This window comes from Rhinatrema bivittatum, chromosome 5 (genome assembly GCF_901001135.1).
Source record: "Rhinatrema bivittatum chromosome 5, aRhiBiv1.1, whole genome shotgun sequence".
NCBI lineage: Eukaryota > Metazoa > Chordata > Amphibia > Gymnophiona > Rhinatrematidae > Rhinatrema > Rhinatrema bivittatum.
This window is the reverse complement of record NC_042619.1, coordinates 257,337,831-257,357,221: the sequence shown is the minus strand read 5'-3', so window position 1 is coordinate 257,357,221 and position 19,391 is coordinate 257,337,831. Positions and strand designations below refer to the sequence as shown.

The 19,391-nt window shown below is 43.6% G+C and overlaps 1 long non-coding RNA gene across 1 annotated transcript in view; it reads right to left on the bottom strand.

The window, feature by feature from the left end:
* The window catches only part of LOC115092689, a 146,239-nt gene that overhangs the window by 14,999 nt on the left and 111,849 nt on the right, over positions 1-19,391 (bottom strand). Inside the window, exons 2-3 of the long non-coding RNA XR_003857052.1 lie at positions 16,962-17,147; positions 16,716-16,824 (exon numbers count right to left, since the gene is read on the bottom strand). This is a non-coding gene — a long non-coding RNA (uncharacterized LOC115092689). The remainder of the gene's footprint in view (positions 1-16,715; positions 16,825-16,961; positions 17,148-19,391) is intronic.

The following is a 19,391-nucleotide window of genomic DNA, read 5'->3' as shown; positions in this document are numbered from 1 at the left end:
TTTTAGCTGAAAATTCAAATAAATTTAGGAATCTAAAACATAGAGCCATAAATGTTAGGCCATTATTCATTCACCTAGATTTTAGGCTCCTAAGGCCAGGATTCATCATTCCATGCAGAATGATGAAGCCTACGCTAAAGGGGGTGGAGGGGGGTGAAGGAGGGGGCGGGCAGGCGATAGCCCACAGCCGATTGCACCATGGCGGTGCAATTGTGCCAGCTGCGGTGCGGCCGGCTGCGGGCTATCGCAGGCATAGCACCACCGTAAAAGGAGGTCCTATTCCCCGCTGTACTGCTGGCGATAATGTTCGAAACATTATCGCCGGCAGCGGTGACGCTGCCAACTCCTCCCTAACTCCGCCCCAACTCCTCCCCTGCCCCTAATTTTAATGTTACCACCGCATTAGGCCCTAACGCACATGATAAGTCCTTAGAAAATAACCCCCTAAGTTAGGTGCCTAGGGCTGAAAATCAGTGCTAAGCTCCTAACTTTGTTTCCCTCACCTAACTGCACCACTGTAGGCTCTTAAATTTATGAGGCAGGTGAAACTAGGAACCTAAATATAGCAACACAATACTAATACAATTTCAAAAGGGCCAATTTAGGAGCCTATCTTCCACAGTTAGTCACCTAAATCCTTTGAAAATCACCCTTCTTGTTATTAGCACAGTGATTACTGGTATTTGTAATGACTTTTTCAATTCTTTTCCCCTCCTTATCAAGACGCTTCAATATAAAGAACATATATTAGACCTCACCATTATCCTCCGTGTATAAGTCCCAGATCAGGTTTAGGATGTAATTGTTTTAATACAGTTGTGAATCTGCACTTCTGACACTTAGCAGCGAAAATCTCTTTGTGAAAGTAGTATTTCCAATTAAATAGTTTATCAGAGATGGAGGACTATCATTCACCATCTCTGGTCCTATCTTTAGTCCTAATTAGCCTTAATATAGTAACATTGTAGATGATGGCAGTTAAAGACAACTTGGTTCATCCAGTCTGCCCAGTTGAGATTCTTTCACTTTGGATAGATGAGCATATAGATTCCCGTATGCAACTCAACACTATTTTCCCACTTGTCTTTCACTTTGTCCTCTCAACCCTTTACCCATCACTACCTTCTATATCCATGCCAAGCATACCCCAAATCTTTAATTCTGGCAGGCCATGTCAGACCTTATCATCTTCAACTGTGAGTCTTACAAGACCAATGCTTAATCCAATTGCCAGGCCCCTTTCATGTCTTATTACCAAATTTTGTAACAATCCCCATAACCACCATAATTAGTGAGGCTGTTATCCAAAAACATTGGCCTCCTTATGCTGATTTAAATTTGGGCTTTAACCATGTCCTCTCCATGCAGGTTACCCTAGCCATCTTGGAAGCCTGATACAGTCATACCACTACTGTTTGGGGCTGTAATTGTTGCTCCAATACCATTTGCAATTTCACAGCCATATAAGTACAAGGCGGTGGTTGTTTCCAGAGTCATGAGAACTGAAGGAAAGAAAATTGAAGCCATTTAGAAATTCGTGCATATTACCACTTTTTTTTTTTTTTTTTTGGCCTGGCAGTTTCCTCCGGCTCCTTTGGTCTTGCCGTTCCATCAAAACCAGCCTCGGTTGGGCTACAGCACCGTGAACTTTTGTTTGCTACTACCTGCTACTATTTAGTCCTCCCTGCTTACTTAGCCCAGCCATTTATTGTAATGACAGGTCCTTAGTCAGTGACCACAGATCACAGCTTCATCCAGAACTTGGTAACGAGGATCCTGAGTCTGGCTCTTGTCGTCATTAATCAATGGTTGGGATTCCCCACCTCCAAGGGAATAAACACTACCTCTGCAGCATCCTCAGCACCAGTCAGCCCAATGAGCAGAGCCCTGGCCCAGGAATTGAGCCTAGGTCCTTTGCATGGCAGTGCTTGGTGCTGCAACTGAGTCATCTGGGTTGCTTCAGTTCCCCTTTATTGATAGACGCATAGATGTGCAGACTTCTGAAGCACTGCAGACAGTACAGAGCAAACATACTTTTCATGCAAGCAGTGGATGGCTTTCTCTGTGCTTGCTGCATGGATCGGGAGATTTTGATGTTCTTCTTCCCGCACATAAGTTATGTGATTTCCTGAAACCCCATTAGAGAAGTGAGAGCTGAAGGGTAGTGTAATCTGGAGCGAGCACAGTTAACAGAGTTTATAATTCTCCAGCTCCCATATCCTCGCGTCCCTTGTGTACTTATTACAGAGTTGGTTTCATGATTGCAGCTTAGTGCCTTCAGTACCAGCCCACCACTCTCTGCTTTCCTGGATTTCTGTCTTGCCACACCTCAAAGACAATATTGCTGCTAATAAGATACAAGGCTCTGGTTTCCAAGATTCAACTAGCAAGTACTTCAATTGTTGGCCATACTGCACCCCAATATTGGCTGTTTGCTTATTACAAAACTTAAGTGCACAATATCTGAACATGGGCAAAGCCTTAAAAAAATTCTGTGTTTTGCAAAATCTAAGTGTGCTGATTGCCAAGACAAGTGCATGTCTCAGCCCCCAATCCTTCAACATGTGTTTTACTCATTATGTTATAGAACATCTTTGTAAGCAAAACCAGAGGGAAAGGTTTGGAGAATCCCTGTCCTGAGAAGCTTATAACCTATGAGAAGAATGATGAGTAGATACAGGAACATGCTGATGGGTAGGGGAAGAATGAGGCAGGAGGCAGAACCCTGGAAAGGAATGAGTAAGGGGGCAGATCAGAAAACGTGAATGTGTTGAGAATTAATGCAGAATAAATGGAGTTTGGACCCAGGACCGACCATTCCTGCCTTCCTTGTTCTTTGCCTTTCCCTTCCAAGCCAGTCTGAGGCAGTAGGATTGTTTCTGAATAAGATCTAGAACAATGCTGAACCAGAGGCCATTTACACTATAGAAGTCATGTACCCAACCTTAAGTGTATCCTCAATGATTTGGAAATCAGGAAGTGGCAAAGTGCTCCTTCCGGTTGGGCATTTGGCAGAGAGAAGAGGAAGAAGAGCCTTTATACACCCAAATCACCTCCCTTCTCACTGACATAGGCCTCTCTGGCACCGCCCTCAGTTGGTTCACCTCCTATCTCTCTAACAGACAATACTCTGTTAAAATTGGCAATGCCGAATCCTCCCACCATGCCCTGCCCCAAGGAGTTCCCAAGGCTCCTCCCTCTTATCCACCCTTTTCAATATCTACCTCATCCCCCTCTGTCATCTCCTTACAGACCTTGGTCTCAAGTTCTACCTTTACACAGATGATGTTCAAATCATTATTCCTGTTTGGAATTCTGGAAGAATTGCCTTTCCTCCATAAAAACCCTACTATCCAATCTACACCTCACCCTTATCTCTTCTAAAACCAAACTGCTCCTCATCTCTCAAAATATTCCCCCCAATCCCAACCTTGCAAACGGTCCCACCTTTAATTCCTACTTTATGCAGCCCTGCGCATGAAACCTTGGTGTGCAACTTGACCAGCAACTGAACCTAAAAAATCATATCAAGAAAATCCTCAAGGAAGGCTACTACAAGCTCAATGTCATGAAAAAACTAAAACTCCTTCTGCATACCAGTGACTTCCGCACTGTCATACAGGCCACCCTCACATCAAAACTTGACTACTGCAATTCACTCTTTCTAGGCCTTCCCTCCACCTCTCTTAAACCTCTTCAGCTACTGCAGAATGCAATAGCACGAACTATATCCAATGCCCGCAAATATGACCATATTACCCCTATCTTCAAAAGTTTGCATTGGCTCCCTATCCCTTCCCACATTCTCTACAAAACCCTCACCATAATCCACAAAGCCATACACATCCACAACTCCAATTGGCTGGAAGAACCATTTCAACCAAAACGCTCTAAGCATCTCACTAGAGCCTCCAAGAATGGGACACTTCATGTGCCCACCCTAAAACATGCACACCTCACATCCACAAGGGAACGAGCTATTTCCATAGCTGGACCTACTCATTGGAATTCCCTACCTGCTAACCTACGACTGGAAACATGTCCATCTAAATTCCGAGCTAACCTCAAGACCTGGCTCTTCAAACTAGCATACCCCCAATAACTTCAGCCCCACTTCCCTTTTTTTCTGACATGCCAGCTCTTCGAAGTACTTTGTACATATCTCTGTTACAATCTCTGTTATAAACTGGTCTGTGATTGTAGTTGCAATCTCAGTCACAATTATTTCTACTGTGATGGTGGTTGCAATTTCAATTACAACTACAATTATCGTTGAATATTTACTGCCTCTGTTATGCCTTAGTTATTGATGTTATTGCTTGGTTCACTTTCTTCCCTTACTAAGTTTATTGTTCCTATTTATCCTATGTATCCCCCTCCCCTGTTCAATGTATTTCCTCCTTGCTGTTACAATATAAACCGATATGATGTTGCCACGAATATCGGTATAAAAAAGTTTATAAATAAATAAATAAGTGAAGAAGAGAGAATTTAGGGGAGAATGAGAGGGCTGAAAACCGACATCTCTTTGTGCAGTGAGGAAGCTAAACCCATTCCCAAAGTATAAGAAATTTGGATCTGAAAATGAATAAAATAAAACTTCTAGTACCTGCACCATCTTCTTGGGGAGGGAGAAAGTACAATATTTTAGATGAACTAATATTACTAATGTTTTACTTCTTTATATATTATAGCTGTCATCATCCTTTTACTATATATTATTGTACTTTCCTTGTTAAATGATTGTAAACTAGAGATGTGAATCGGAACTGATATCGGATCCGATTCTGGTTCCGATTCACATCTCTACTGTAAACCATTGTGAAGGTTCCCACTGATGCGACGGTATAGAAAACCAAATAAACCATAAATGAGGATATTTGGAAATAAGAGTGGAGTCTGCCCCTGAAGCAGGTAACCACCCAAACTGGGCCAGGCTTCTCTGGGTCAGAATCAGAACCAGGACTTATCTGCGTCCTCCTTTTCTGTCCCCACCTTAAATGTAGAATTCAAAACTGTGACAATTCATGTTTCTTAAACAGAATAAACTTTTTGTTGATAACAATATAAATTAACAAAAGTGAACATTAATGCAGTATTAGATATGTTGCAATTACAGAACTATTTAAGACATTTTGACACTGGAATAGTTGGATTAAAAAATTAAACACCCGTTAGCCTTCAATATCCCAGTATAAGTACATGCAATATATATGTATCTGTTTGATCTGGAAGATAATAGAAAGCAAGCATTCACATAATGTAGATTAACATGCTAACATAGTAATGTAGGTGCTAAACCATGGTTAACCTTCCAGTACTAACCTAGTTGGTTTCTGGGAACCTATGGCTTTTTGGTACCAACCCAGCTACTTCATCACTGAGAGTGTTGTTCAATTAAACCACGTATTACTGAAGGCTTCATTCTTCATCCTTTACCTTGGTTCCTTCAGGGATGGGGTAGTCATGGAACAAAGCCTGGATGGACACCATATGGAGCACAAAGCAGCTCTTGGCAAAGAGGATAATGCCTCTACCGGTGAGTTAGGTCCTACCTTAGGAAGCAGTCTCTGCATTCATTATTCATGGTTTTCAGTACCTTCAAAAGGGCCCTTCAAGACAAAGTGAAGGGTTGCTCCATCACACAATTCCTGCCAGGGATCCATGGTCACAGATGGTCTTTGCCGAGATTCCAGGATCCCTGCCCCAGTGCTGCTGTTATCAATCTCTTTTTAATTTGTGCCGAGCCATTGACAAAACAACATTCAATTAGAAAATTCGATTAAAAGGCCTCCGGCTTCCCTGCAGAATTCTAATGATGCTCTATTGGAATTTTTCTGTTCAATTAACATGAAGAGGACGTGATGGACTGAATAGTTCTCTGAGTGAGACACATGGCAGAGGAGGTTTTACAGGGAAGGAGTAATCCCTGTGGTTACAAATGATATTCAAGCAAAAGGGAAACTTAAAAAAAATAAGACTAATTTGCTAAAATCACTAATTGCTGGTGTAATTGTAGTATAAAGGGAACATACATACAGGAAAGTACTTATAAGCACTTGCAAGCCCCATAGATTCTTAATCAGGGAACACTGGGTGCTGAATCAGACATTCACATTTCATTTACTGGCGTTAGATGTAAATAATAATAAATCATCATATATTTGTGTTCTGTGCAAAGCACTTTGCAGATGGAAAGCAGAATTTCTACCACTGTGCGACAGCTGCTTCTAATTTTACCTACCTTGAATGGATGATGTTGCCACCCGACAGTGGGGTTTGTTAATGTAACTCCCAGGCAACCTGGGAGTTCCAGGAAGCAGAGCATTTCCCTCTCAGTGATGGGGAAACAGGTGTACGCACCACAGTTGCAGCACAGCCAAAGAAGGAAAGGATTTGGTGTTGACAATCAGCACACACTGCATATCTTTCACTGTAGGATGATCTTAGAGGTCTATGTCAAAAGTGTCAGGTTCAGCCAGTCCTGGTTTGTATGCCCGGAGATGTAGTCCCTGTGATTCTTTCATGGGGGAGATCAGTACTACATATCCCTGCATGCAGTTGGATAGAATATATACTAACTCAGCCTGTCCCCCTCATCATGGAGTTCTAAAGTAACTGTGGGACCGATGCAATATCACACATGTAAAAATGTGCATCCAAACTGGTCACCCATTTTTTCAATGTGCACACATCCACTTCTCCTGGGCGCCCAATAGTATATTTAAATGAGCTGCTGCATTAAAAAGGACATGCTAGGTAACACTTGTTGGTCCCTAGCACACAAAAGCATTGGAGCCCCAGGAGACATGGCTGTGTGCACACAACAGCATCAGGCACCCAGACCAGCACCAGTAACTGACCTGACCAAAGCTCCCTCCCCACTCCTGGCAGGGCTGATCCTGATTGGTCCTTTTCACTGATACTTCCAAACCCCTGTCAGGACAGCCTTCTGAAAGGGGATTGGTCCTTTCACTGACATGTGACAGTAAATGGACCAATCGGCAAGGTGAAGGAGTGAATAAATGAATATTGTGTTGGTACCTTCCCTCTGCGAGTCACTGAAGCCACTTGGGCAAGCGCCGCCTGAGTCTGATTCCCCGGGCTGGCTGGAGGGTAGCGCTTTGAGCAGCAGGGCAGCCAATGAGCTGTCCACCCTGCCAGACACCGAGCACATAACCCAGTGCATCGCCTTTTATGGGCCGGGCCATGCACTTGGACTCCGGACCAGCTCATCACATATGACCCAGCGATCTGAGCCGCCAAAGGGCCTGACATGTGTAGCCTGGTGGCTCGTTATGTGTTTATTTTTTGTTTCGTTTGGCTCTTAAGAGCCAAAGAAGGCTTGGTGACTTGGCCCAGGGTGGAGCCACATAAGTAGAAGCTACAGGTTGGACTCAGGGTTTGTACAGGTGCTTTTGGACAGTGATGACTGAGGGCTGACCATCTGCACCAGCTCCAGGGTTGGCATTAAATTTGGCGTGTTAAAAAGTGTGTCAGGAGCATGGCGATTTTTTGCATCGGGGTAATAGCCAGTAGCCTCATCTACATGCAATTTACATGTGCCAAGTTACGTGTTTTGGACATGCTAATCCCCTATTGAATCGGGTTAGTCTAGTGCGTCCAATTCACACGTCCAACTGCTCATTATCCTGTGCGCTAGGATGGGCACACTTTATTGCACATCCTGTGCCTTGCTGCTTTAGCCAGTTCCGGGTGCAGGGGGCTGGCAGAGAAGATCAGGCAGGCTGCTCACCCGCAGGCCCCGGCTTGTTGGTGGGCGGGCAGTGGGCGGGCAGCCAATGCGGGGCCAGCAACTCCCTCATTGCTCGGGGGTGGGGGGGGGGGGGGAAGAGGACTCCTCAGTGTGTCCCTATGCAGTACTTCAGAATACGTGGTAGTCCTTTACTTTAAATCCTACAGCCATCCCTGCATACTCAAGCTAGAACCTTACAAGGTACAGATTAACCCACCCTATGAGACTGCAATTTTAAAATCTCCTCAAATAAAAATAGCTCTGGTCTACTGTCCCCCCAGGCATACTACAAAAAGTGTGCTTACCATTGATTGAAGAATTATTCACTAAGGTGTTTCCATCCCCAGAATCTACATTAATTATATAGGAGACTTTAACCTTCATGTAGACAAAAACGGAGAACCTTAGCCTGTGAAATGTTTCTAGAAGCAATGGAAGCTCTGGGTTGGTCACAATTTGTCTCAAAAGTCACTCATAAAGAGGGTCACACTCTAGACCTAATATTTGCTAATACCAGTAATTGCCTAATCAATACATCACATACGATATAGCCATGGTCCGATCATCATTTAATAAAGACAGAAATAGCCTTCACCAACCAAATCCATAATAGTATAAATAATAAGCTTACTTTTACCTTCAGGAAAAAGATAGAGTGGAAGTACTTGCTGAAGCAATAGAAAATAAGCTCCATGATCTAAATCAAACCAATTCCACAACGGCATTTGATTCCTGGGATAAGATTGTCAATGACATAACTGAAAACCTTAGTCCTGTCCAGACAAAATTGATTAACAAAGAAAGAACAACTCCAAACATAAGAAGCCTTAGTACAATGATGAATTAAGAAGCACTAAACAAAACCTTAGAAAATTAGAGAAACAATGGCGGAAATGCCCATCTGCTGAATCCCTAGGAAAATATAAATCATTCCTTACAAAATAGTGTACACTAACCAATAAAGAAAAAAGATTACTATGCCAAACAGATTCACGGGGTGATATTTAATTTTAAACTGCTCTTTAAAGTTGTTAAACATTTAATTAAAGACCCAACATCTTCCATCTCGAGAAACTATAACTTCACAAAGGCTACTTGCAATGAATATGCCACTGTACTCTTAGACAAAATCAATAAGTTGAAAACACAATTCCCTATCTGTTCTCCAACAAAAGCACCTGAAGATTTGAATGGCATGGTTAAACGGTCCACGTTCAACAGAGTATCAAAACTGGAAATTAGTCAACTAAAATGAAACCTGCCATTCACCCACATGATCCAATTCTAGCCAGTTCCTTGAAACAAGTACACAGGGCTATCATTCAGACAATCACAACATTAATTAATTTGTCTCTCTCAGAAGGAAATGTTCCAAATGGGTTAAAACAAGTTTTGATAAAGTCGATCCTAAAAAATAAGACTAGTAGAACTGATGATTGGGACAACTATCATCCAATATCCAACTTGTCTTTTCTCACAAACATTCTTGAGAAAGCAGTGTTATCCCAGTTTGTAAATTACCTGGAAGATCAAAATATTCTTTCCCCAAATCAATTTGAATTTAGGAAACATCACTCAAATGAGACATTACTCCTCTCATTAACAGACTCTGTTTTGTGAGGGCTTGTTGCAGATGAATCGTATTACCTTGTGCTAATCAACTTAATGGCCGCATTTGACACTGTGGACCATAACCTGTTATGCCATCGGATGAGAAACATTGGGATGGATGGTAGGTTCTCAGATGGTTCTCTTCATTTCTATCTAACAGAACATTCCAAGTCAAACTGGGCAACCATATATCTGATACATTCCAGTGTGATACAGGAGTCTTTCAAGGCTCAGTCCTCTCAGCAACACTATTCAATATTTATGTGCTCCCACTATGTAAATTACTGACAAATCTAGAAGTAACTTTCTTCTTGTATGCTGATGATACACAGTTTTATATCCCACTCTTCAGATCATTTGAAAATACAACTTCGATACTCCCTACCTATATGAAAGCAATACAACAAGAAATTTCGCAACTTCAACTGACATTAAACCCTAAAATGACTGAAATCATTTGGCTGAGTAGAAACCCATTGATAAACTACCTGCCCTTAACTTGGGTAATTTTCAGATTAATCCCTCAAATCAAGTATGAGATTTAGGTATACAGCTAGATGAGAACCTTACAATGAAAATGCACATTAATAAATGAATCAAGACTGGTTACACCAAGTTGCATGTACTACATCCGCTGAAACCATTATTAATTTTTGCAGACTTCTGAACTGCATTGCAGACTCTTATCTTCTCAAACCTAGTCTACTGTAACTCCTTACTACTAGGTCTTCCAGCAAGTCACTTAAAACAACGACAACTACTACAAAATGCTGCAGCAAGACTCTTACTAGGATTTAGGAAATATGATCACATTACACCCTCGCTCATGTCACTGCATTGGTTACCAGTACAAGCCAGAATCCACTATAAAGTATTAATGATAATATTCAACACTATTCATTCCAATAACACCGACTTGTTAGGAGTGACACTACAACTGTACAATCCACAGCGAGCTCTAAGATCTCAAAATAAAGGACTATTGATTATTCCCACAATACGGAGCACTCATCTGATGCAAATAAGAGATTGTGTGTTTTCCATAGCGGGTCCAAAGCTCTGGAATTCTCTGCCTGAGACACTACGTATTCTACCAGATAGAAAGAGATTTAAATGTGAGCTAAAAACATGGCTATTCAAAAACGCATATAAAAATAAACTCAGAATATACTGAGCCACAAAGACAAGAAGGACAAAATAATTGAATCATGAAGAATAAATCAAATGAGAGAAACAACCCTCTGACTAAAATGTGAAAACTATCATTTCATTTTAATTTTCCATACTCTTTGCCTTAAGTACTAGATCAATTATTAATATGTACTAGATAATTTCACTTTATAGATATTAATGCCTGTTTATGAATACCACCTCTGTAACCAATTATTGTTTGTTTGTTGAGTTATAACTATGAATGTCACTTTTTAATCGTTGTGATCTTTACATGGCATGACGGAATATAAAATGTCTAAATAAATAAATAAAATATTGTCTAAGGCGGCAATACTCAAAAGTTTTAAGGAGGGTAAACAAGTGTTTAGCAATCGACCCCACCCCCACACATATACTCCTTGCATGCGGGTGAAAAATCCTGAGGCTCCATGGGTCCTGAATTTGCTAAGGAAGGGGTAACTTCTAACCTTACCTTTTCCTTTCCCCATTTTGAAAAGCAACAGAAAAACCTAACACTGCTGATAAGGGAGTCGGGAAGCTGCAGGGGCACGACTCAAGCAGCAACCTCTTGGAAGGGTCGTGCAGCTGAAAAATGTTTGTTTCTGTCATTTGGTTTCAGCAAACAGATATGATTCAACACAAAGTTTCAGAGGCTCTTCGTTCTCTTCTTCAGGCAGATGCTTTTACAAGCCTGACTCAAGGCAGCAATAAGCAGTAGGCTCTTACTGGTTTTGAAACATCATAACACAGTATTGTCGGTAGAAAAAGACCAAATGGTTCATTCAGTCTGCCCAGCAACTGCCGCTCCGTGCAGGTTACCCCCATGCAGCCTTTTCCCCTAATTACCATCCTCAAGCCTTTAGAGATCCACGGTGTTTATCCCATGCCCTTTGGAATTTGTTTACTCTTTTTGTTCTCACCACTTTTTCCGGAAGGGCATTCCAGGCATCCACCACCCTCTCTGTGAACAAATATTTCTTTATATTGGTTCCGAGTCTTCCTTCTGGATTTTCATTTCGTGACCCCCAAGTTCTACTGTTTCCTTTCCAAAGAAAAAAGTTCAGAGTTTGCACATCATTAAATCCTTTCATGTGTCTGAAGGTCTGTATCATATCTCCCCTGCACCTCCTCTCTTTCAGGGTACACATACTCAGATCCTTCAGCCTCTCCTCATAAATCTTCCAATACTGACCCCACATCATTTTGATCGTCCTTCTTTGGACCGCCTCCATTCTGTAGGAAGTGGAAGGAAGGGAAGAGAGGGGAGTAGACAGAGGAGTCATTCAATGGGAAGATAACTAGAAGTACAAGAGAACAAACGAGTTGTAGGTGATACTTTTTTATTGCCCTAACTTGATAACATGCGGGCCAATACAGTACAGTGCGCGTTTGGACTCGTTTTCGACGGGCTAGCTTTACCCCTTGCTAGTGTCCCTAGCGCGTCTCTAGCGCCTCTTTTTACCGCAGGCCCTAATTTGCATAGGCCACCCTCTTGAATCGCGCGCCCAGGAGAATGGCCTGTGTGCGCGCCGGGATAGTGGGCGCTCGCCAGCTCTCCCGCGCGTTTTTCAGTATCGGCCTGATGGTTGGTTAGCCATTGTTTCTAGTATCCCTGTGGACTAGGGCAGCAAGCACAGCAGCTCATCCAAGGAGGAAGAGAAGGAATTAGTATAGTAAGGAAATTCAGGCTTGTCTCTGTTTGCATGTAAAGCACAGCTGATGATTACAAAATAAAAGTTAGAAAAATGAGTCCTGTTTGTGGAAAGAGAGCAAGCAAACTTTACGCCAACAGGTAAGCAGCCAGAAATAGAAAGAAAACATGATCATCCCTGCTTAGAACAGCAGCAGGCCCAGTAAATGTCTGGATAATTTAGTCAGTGGTTAAAACAAACAGTCATTAGGACTCCCCACTGCTTTCTGATTTCTCTCTCATTCCAGAAAAGTAAAACCGGTTAAGTTTATGACAGTTTCTTCCACTTGGCTACTCTGAGGGCAACAATGAAAGTCTTTTCCATGAAAATCAGCATTTTTATTATTGCCCAACCTGTCTGTGAATAATAGGGCGTGCGTTGGTTAACAACACAAGTATCTTTTTCTGCAGAGTGAACAGGCAGGAAGTGGAACCAGGAGAGGGCAGAAATAGGAACAATGCACCTACTTTTATACAATCAAAATGTACACACATTAGTGCTGATTTTCAAAACTAGGCACCTAAATCTATGCAAATGACTACAGATCTAAATTTAGGCACCTATGTTTTAAGATCCTAATTTTATGTGAATTTTCAGCTGCAAACTTAGGATTCTTAAATTTGGCTGAAAATAGGTGTCTACCGTAGGGGCTCAGCTTTATTTGAAAATCAGCCTCTTAATCTTTAGAGGAAGTAAAAAGGAGCTTAGGAATAAGACCAGAAGATGGCGGAAGAGAACTAAGAAGTGGACTCTCAAATGGGTAGTACTATTGCTTGTCAATGGTTATAGGTAAACTGTGTGATTTTCATGTATTTACAGAATATATTTAACAAGCCGTAAAGCCCGTTAAAACGGGCTACATCCCTCTGTCTCTCACCTCCCCCTCATTCTCTCTCCCCTCACTCTTCACCACCCCCCTCCCCCACCCACTCCTCTCCACCCTCCCTCTCCTCTCACTCCCTCCCACTCAGTCCCCCCTCTCCCTCCCTCCCACTCACTCAGTCCCCCTCTCCCTCCCTTCACCCACCTCCATTTCCTCCCGGCGCCGTAAGCGCGACTTCCCGCAACCCTCACCCGGCTCCATTAACTCTTCCCGCTCCTGCCGGCAGATCTCGGGGGGGGGGGCGCGGGAGTGACAACCCCCCCCGAGATCTGCCGGCAGATCTCGGTGGGGGGGGGCGCGGGAGTGACACCCCCCCCCCCGAGATCTGCTGGCAGATCTGGGGAGGAGAAGCAGCGGCACCGCGCGCGCGCGCGGCGCCGCTGCTTCTCCTCCCGCTCCTGCGGCCCCACCGCCATTTTTTTTTTCTGATCGACATCCTTGCCCGCACATGCGCAGTAGAGCTGCGCTCTACTGCGCATTTGCGGGCCGTCGGTCACAGGCCATTTATAAGGTAGATGGTTAAAAACTGCCAGAAATACCTTTGCAGGCAGCTTTAACACCCTAAGCCTCTCAGAGACTGAGAAGTAATCATCATTCCTTTAATCCTGCTATGGCCTTGGAAAGTGTCCTAGCATGATGTACCCACCAGAATGTGAAATCGATTGTTCTAGAATGCCCATTCCATTATTACCAGAGTAGCACATTTAAAACTAATTGTAGAAAATTCTTTTTCACTCAAGGCACAATCAAGCTCTGGAATTTGTTGCCAGAGTGTTATGCCCATCAGTCGCAGACGGCTGCTACCGCGTGTACTCACTTCCTACACTGCTCTCCTGCCCTCCCCGGGGCTGCTCGCGGCTCGGGCCAGCTTTCACTGCCGCGTTCCCTGGGAATCCTCAGGGCGGCCTGGCCGCCGCCGCCATCTTCCTCGACTTCGGGCCTTTCTAGGCACGTGCGTGCTCCACCGGGCTCTGCTTTGAAGCCTCATCGGCGGGAACCTCGGGGGCGTCTCCGGTTGATGACATCATCAGACTGGTGTACTTAAACTCCACCTTCGCCCTCAGCTAATCGACTTGGCAACAAGTTCCGCATGTCTTCGACTACCGCCTACTTGTTCCTGAGACTTCGCTTTGTGCTTGGACTTGGACCCTGTCTGGTACCTGCTCCTTGGGGGCCAGTACAAGCATTGGGGACTCGCTCCCCTCGCCTACCCCACTCCTCGGGCTGGCTCTGTGTCTCCTGGGTTCTAACCCGCAAGGCCTCCCGTTCCTCGGGACTACCTCTGGGACACCTCAGCTGTCCGTGAGTTCTACAGAGGGGCTTTCCCGCTCCTCGGGGTTGTGCCCGCAGCCTGAACAAGACTGTCTGCGACTCCCGCGACCACGCTTACATTCTACAGTGACTACCAGAGCTTCCCCGCTCCTCGGGGTAGCACCTTCCGGCTTCTCTGGGACTTTGCATGCCTCGCCGATCCTCGGGATTGCCCCTACATACTATATTGAGACTACCAACATTTCCCCGCTCCTCAGGGCGGTGCTACGTCATCAACAGAGGCTCAGCTTGGACTTCCCTGTCCTGTGGGTTGGCCTATGATGTTACATCATCATCCTACGCTGTGCAGCTCCTCCCCTTGGGGTTGCCCTCCGGAGTACCTCCTGATTTGCCAAGCCTTACGCCTCCCCCCCCCCCCCCCCCCCCCCGCTCTGTGGTCTGTGTGGCACTCCTCCCCTCGGGGTCTCTGCCCAGGTACTGCCTCCAGTCTACTCTCCACGGGGGTCCTCTCCTGGTACCACGGGACCTCTCCATTGTCTCGCCCAGAGCTCTCCGCTGTCTCTGACCTCGCCTCCCGACGGTGCAGACCTGTGGGGGTCCTTCCCACAGGTAGTAACAACTTGCATCTCAGGCCAAGGGCCCACATACCCACAAATCACAACATGGAGGATGTGGTTAGTGCAGTTAGTGTAGCTAGGTTCAAAAAAGGTTTGGATAAGTTCTTGGAGGAGAAGTCCACTAACTGCTATTAATCAAGTTTACTTAGGGAATAGCCACTGCTATTAATTGCATCAGTAGCATGGGATCTTCTTAGTGTTTGGGTACTTGCCAGGTTCTTGTGGCCTGGTTTGGCCACTGTTGGAAACAGGATGCTGGGCTTGATGGATCCTTGGTCTGACCCAGTGTGGCAATTTCTTATGTTCTTTCGTTCGTATGAGGTAATTGGCACTATTTGCAGTGAGGCAGATGAGTCTGACTAATATGTCTGCCACATCAACTGGCAGCAGGTGAAAAGGTGCTGGTGATCAGGGCTCAGCTCCAGCCGTGTGTGTCCATCTGCCAGGGGAGACTGCAAGAGTGGGAGCGGAGCCAGGGCCAACCCTTTGCCAACAGGACGAGCAAGTGTTAATGTGACTGCAGTTTATGGAAGCTTAGGTGCGAGAACAACCTTTAGCTGAATTACTGGAAAGTTTTAGCAGCTAACACTTTTCAGTGATTTATTTAACACAGCTATTGTTCCTGAGCCATTTTAGTTATTGCACTACAGCCAAGTCTCAGTCTGCAGTTAATTCCTCTTCGAATACATTCTAAGGCTGAATAAGAAAACTCTGGTCAATGCTGCATACAGGGGAATGGATGGATGGAGGCATTGATCTTTCCTATTGTACACAGAAATCTGCCTTGCTCTCCTCTTACCCAGAAAAACTCTCTTCTCCCCATCAATTCTCTCTCTCTCTCTCTTTTTTTTTTAATCCAAAACCCGATTCTCAGACACAGTTCCTCCTTTGCCACCCACCCTTCTCCTTTACTGCTGCCCACTGATGTTGGAGAGAGGTAGTGGGAAGGTTACGGAGTCAAAGGTTCAGTCGCCGTCTCCTCTGACTGGGAGAGGACTTCATGGCACGCAGCTATTTCTAAGCCCACTTTACTTCGCTGCCTCGCCTGCCACCCTGAAACAATTATGTTGACTTGCTTCAGCTTGAAAACTGCTGCTGAGGAACAGCTTCAGGTTCTACATTTTGTTTCAGAACAAGTCCCCTCAATTGAATTCCTGTTGGATTTAGAGAAATAAAATGGAACAAGAGCAGAAGTTTGATTTTCCCAATGAGCTTTGTGGTTGATTGCAAGCTAGGGAGCTCTTGATTTGGTGGGATCTGGATTTGTCGTGGCACTGTTCTTCTACCATCCATGGGCTATTTTTTGTTACTCCTTGCTATGTCTGACTTGCGAGAGGTTTTTTTTTTTTGTTTTTTTTTAATTAATCCTAAAGTAATCCTGGGACTGGAAGAGGAAGAGAGGGTGAGGGGGGCAGGGCATCTGCAGGATTCCTGCTGCATTTCCATAGGGCAAGTGACTCCCAGTCTGAACCTCATCAACATAGCCACAATGAAAACGCTTCCATACATTGGAGAGCCACATGTGACATGAGGACTGAAATGTGAGATTTAATAAATTCCTTGTTAATTGAGACTTGGTAGGGGTAGGAGTGGGGGTGGGGTTGCAATCAAAAATCACTCTCTTTAAAGAATTTGTTCAACCCTTAACCGTTTGCGATGAGTTTGAAGATGGCAAGCCAGCCAGTCTTCTAGAGAGAAGCAGCAGAATGTACCTAATTCAAGCAGTGGCTATCCAGGAAGCTTCTTTATGGAGTGAGTGATTGCTGGCCCTGGGATCTGATCATTCTTCAGCACACATCGTCCCCTCCATATTACAAACATCTGCAAAATCAGGAGGTCATGATGAATAATTCTATTGCAAAATAATTAGGAGGGTCCAGGACCATGAACTGCAAAGGGAATGCTTCTGCTTGAGACAATCTACCACTCTGGGAGATCTGATATTACTTTTTACTTACTTTCTATAATATTTGTGTGTCTTGGAAGGATGGGTCTCTGCAGAAGCTGAAAACATCCTCCCTTATTCCTGTGCTTCTGGATCCTCCAACTCCAGGCTCAGAGCTGTCCCGATGCCGCCAAGCACAAAATATTCTGACCATCCCTTGCTCGAAGCTCACAGGTTCCACTGCGGGTCTATGATTTCGCTGCAAAGCAGATTACTCATGTTAAATGCCATTTCCCTATCGTATTCTCCTAAGCCTGCCCAGGACAAATAATTAATTTGCATACTAATTCCACCCGCACAGGTTTATCAGTGATTTATTACCAATATTTCCAAACAATTTGTTAAAAATAGAGTAAACATGACATACCTGACCTTCTTACTTACTGAATAATATGTAGCCATCATCCTTCATTAGTGTACTTGGAAATCACAGGAATTAATGAGCTACCTAGTGCTGATAGGCCAATAAAGGCCTGACTGCAGCAGGGGCAGGAGGAAGATGTGGCTAACAGACCCAAGTGACTAATTGTATAGAAGCTGTGAGAGGCAGCAGAGAGCTATTATTCCTCAATTTTCTACCAGTTTCAAAAGGAAGAGAATGGCAAATGCCACTATTAGTAGTCAGGATCTAATTATTTTAAATTGTCACAAATTCTAGGACTCTCAGGGCCCTCTCTGTCAACTAAAACCCTTCATTTAGCCACAGATCAGGCCATGCCATCCTGCCTCAGCTCCACAGTGGAAGGATAACCTCAAGGGGAAAAAGTGGGGTGAGTTCAATTTCTATGCCAAGCCAAGCCCTGGCTTCATTGCAGAAGTTCCCGAGCTGAATGCCAGTAAGTGCCAACTGGAGTAAGTTGTTTTTTTTAACTCTTTATTTATAAGCTTTTACAGAATATTCAGTAGGAGCCAACAAAAAAAAACAAAAGAAGAAATCATAACCCCAATCCCTCACCCCTTCTCGGGGTTTCGAGAGCATAATCACACAGGAGATCAGTAAGAGTTCAATACAAAGTATTTGTTCAGTACTAACAGTAATCCCAGTAAGGATACAGAAAATATGCTAAATCGTACAATAATGCACATAAATCAGGGGTGTTACGCCCGTCGGTCGCAGACGGCTGCGACCACTCTTGCTCTCCTCTTTCTTTACTTCCCTCCCTGACTCCGTGGGGTAGACTGGCAGCCTCCGCCAGCTGACGACGGCCTGCCTACCACTCCCAGGCCTCCCGGGGCGGCATGGACACCGCCGACCGCCATCTTGCTGTCGGAAGTCCTTAGGCGCGCGCGCGCACGCACTGGCCAGTCTTTTCTTTTTTTGTTTGTTTTTTTTTTAATTCTTTATTTTATAATTTTTAAAATTCAAATATACAAGAAAAATACCATTTCCATAACATGATTATAGAAAAATGCTGTAACCAAATACTTTTCAAAATACAATCTAAATATTGTATATCTGAAATTTAAGAAAAGACCTTACAATCACTTTTTATATGAGAAATTAGAGGCTCTTAAGGAAACTTCTGAAATACATAGAAGATTTTCAAAGAAAAATAATACTACAATGGCTTTACATAGTTTAAGCTGGTATTATACTGTGTATGCCTTACTGATAGTTACTCACTTATAGGTATCACACTAGTCGATGGTTCACAAATAGACAATGGAAAGGAAGCAGTAGGCTGTTGAGCATCCACAAACTGTTGGAGCTGTTCGGTTTGATAAAAAACATATTCATGTTCCCCTTTTTTGATTTCGCATCTACAAGGATACCGTAGGAAGAAAGTATATCCTAGTGATGTTACCTTTTGCCTTAGGGCAAGGAATTCTCTACGTCTTGTTCTTGTAATAGGGGCTAAGTCAGGATATATTTTTACTAACTGACCGTGAAACATTGTTGGGAATTTCTGAAAATATCTTTTCATAACATTGTTTATATCTTTAACTACAGTAAAAGATACAATCAAAGTATTTCTGTGAATAACATCCAAATTTGAATCTTATAAAAAATTGGACAAATTAGTTGGAACTGGAGATTTCTTTAGTAAAAAGTAACACATATTAATTGAAGGAACTTCTTCCTCAGAATATAACAATACTTCTCTGAAATATTTTTTAAGAGAGATATAGGGAATTTCTCCAAGGACCTGTGGAAAATTAGTAATTCTAATATTTAAGTGTCTCGCCCGATTTTCAAATATTTCTAAACGATGTGAACAAGCTAATTGGTCTTTAATGACCATTACATTTAATTTCTACAAGGATTGTATACTTTTTTCATTCTCATTAACTTTCTGTGAAATCTCCACACATTGAGTTTGAGTAGATTGTAACTTCCCTTGAAATTCTAGTGTCACTGCGTCCATCTTTTGCTCCAACCTAGTCATGGCATTGCTCAAACTTTTCACTGCGTCCCATATTGCCTCAATTGTTACCTTTTCAG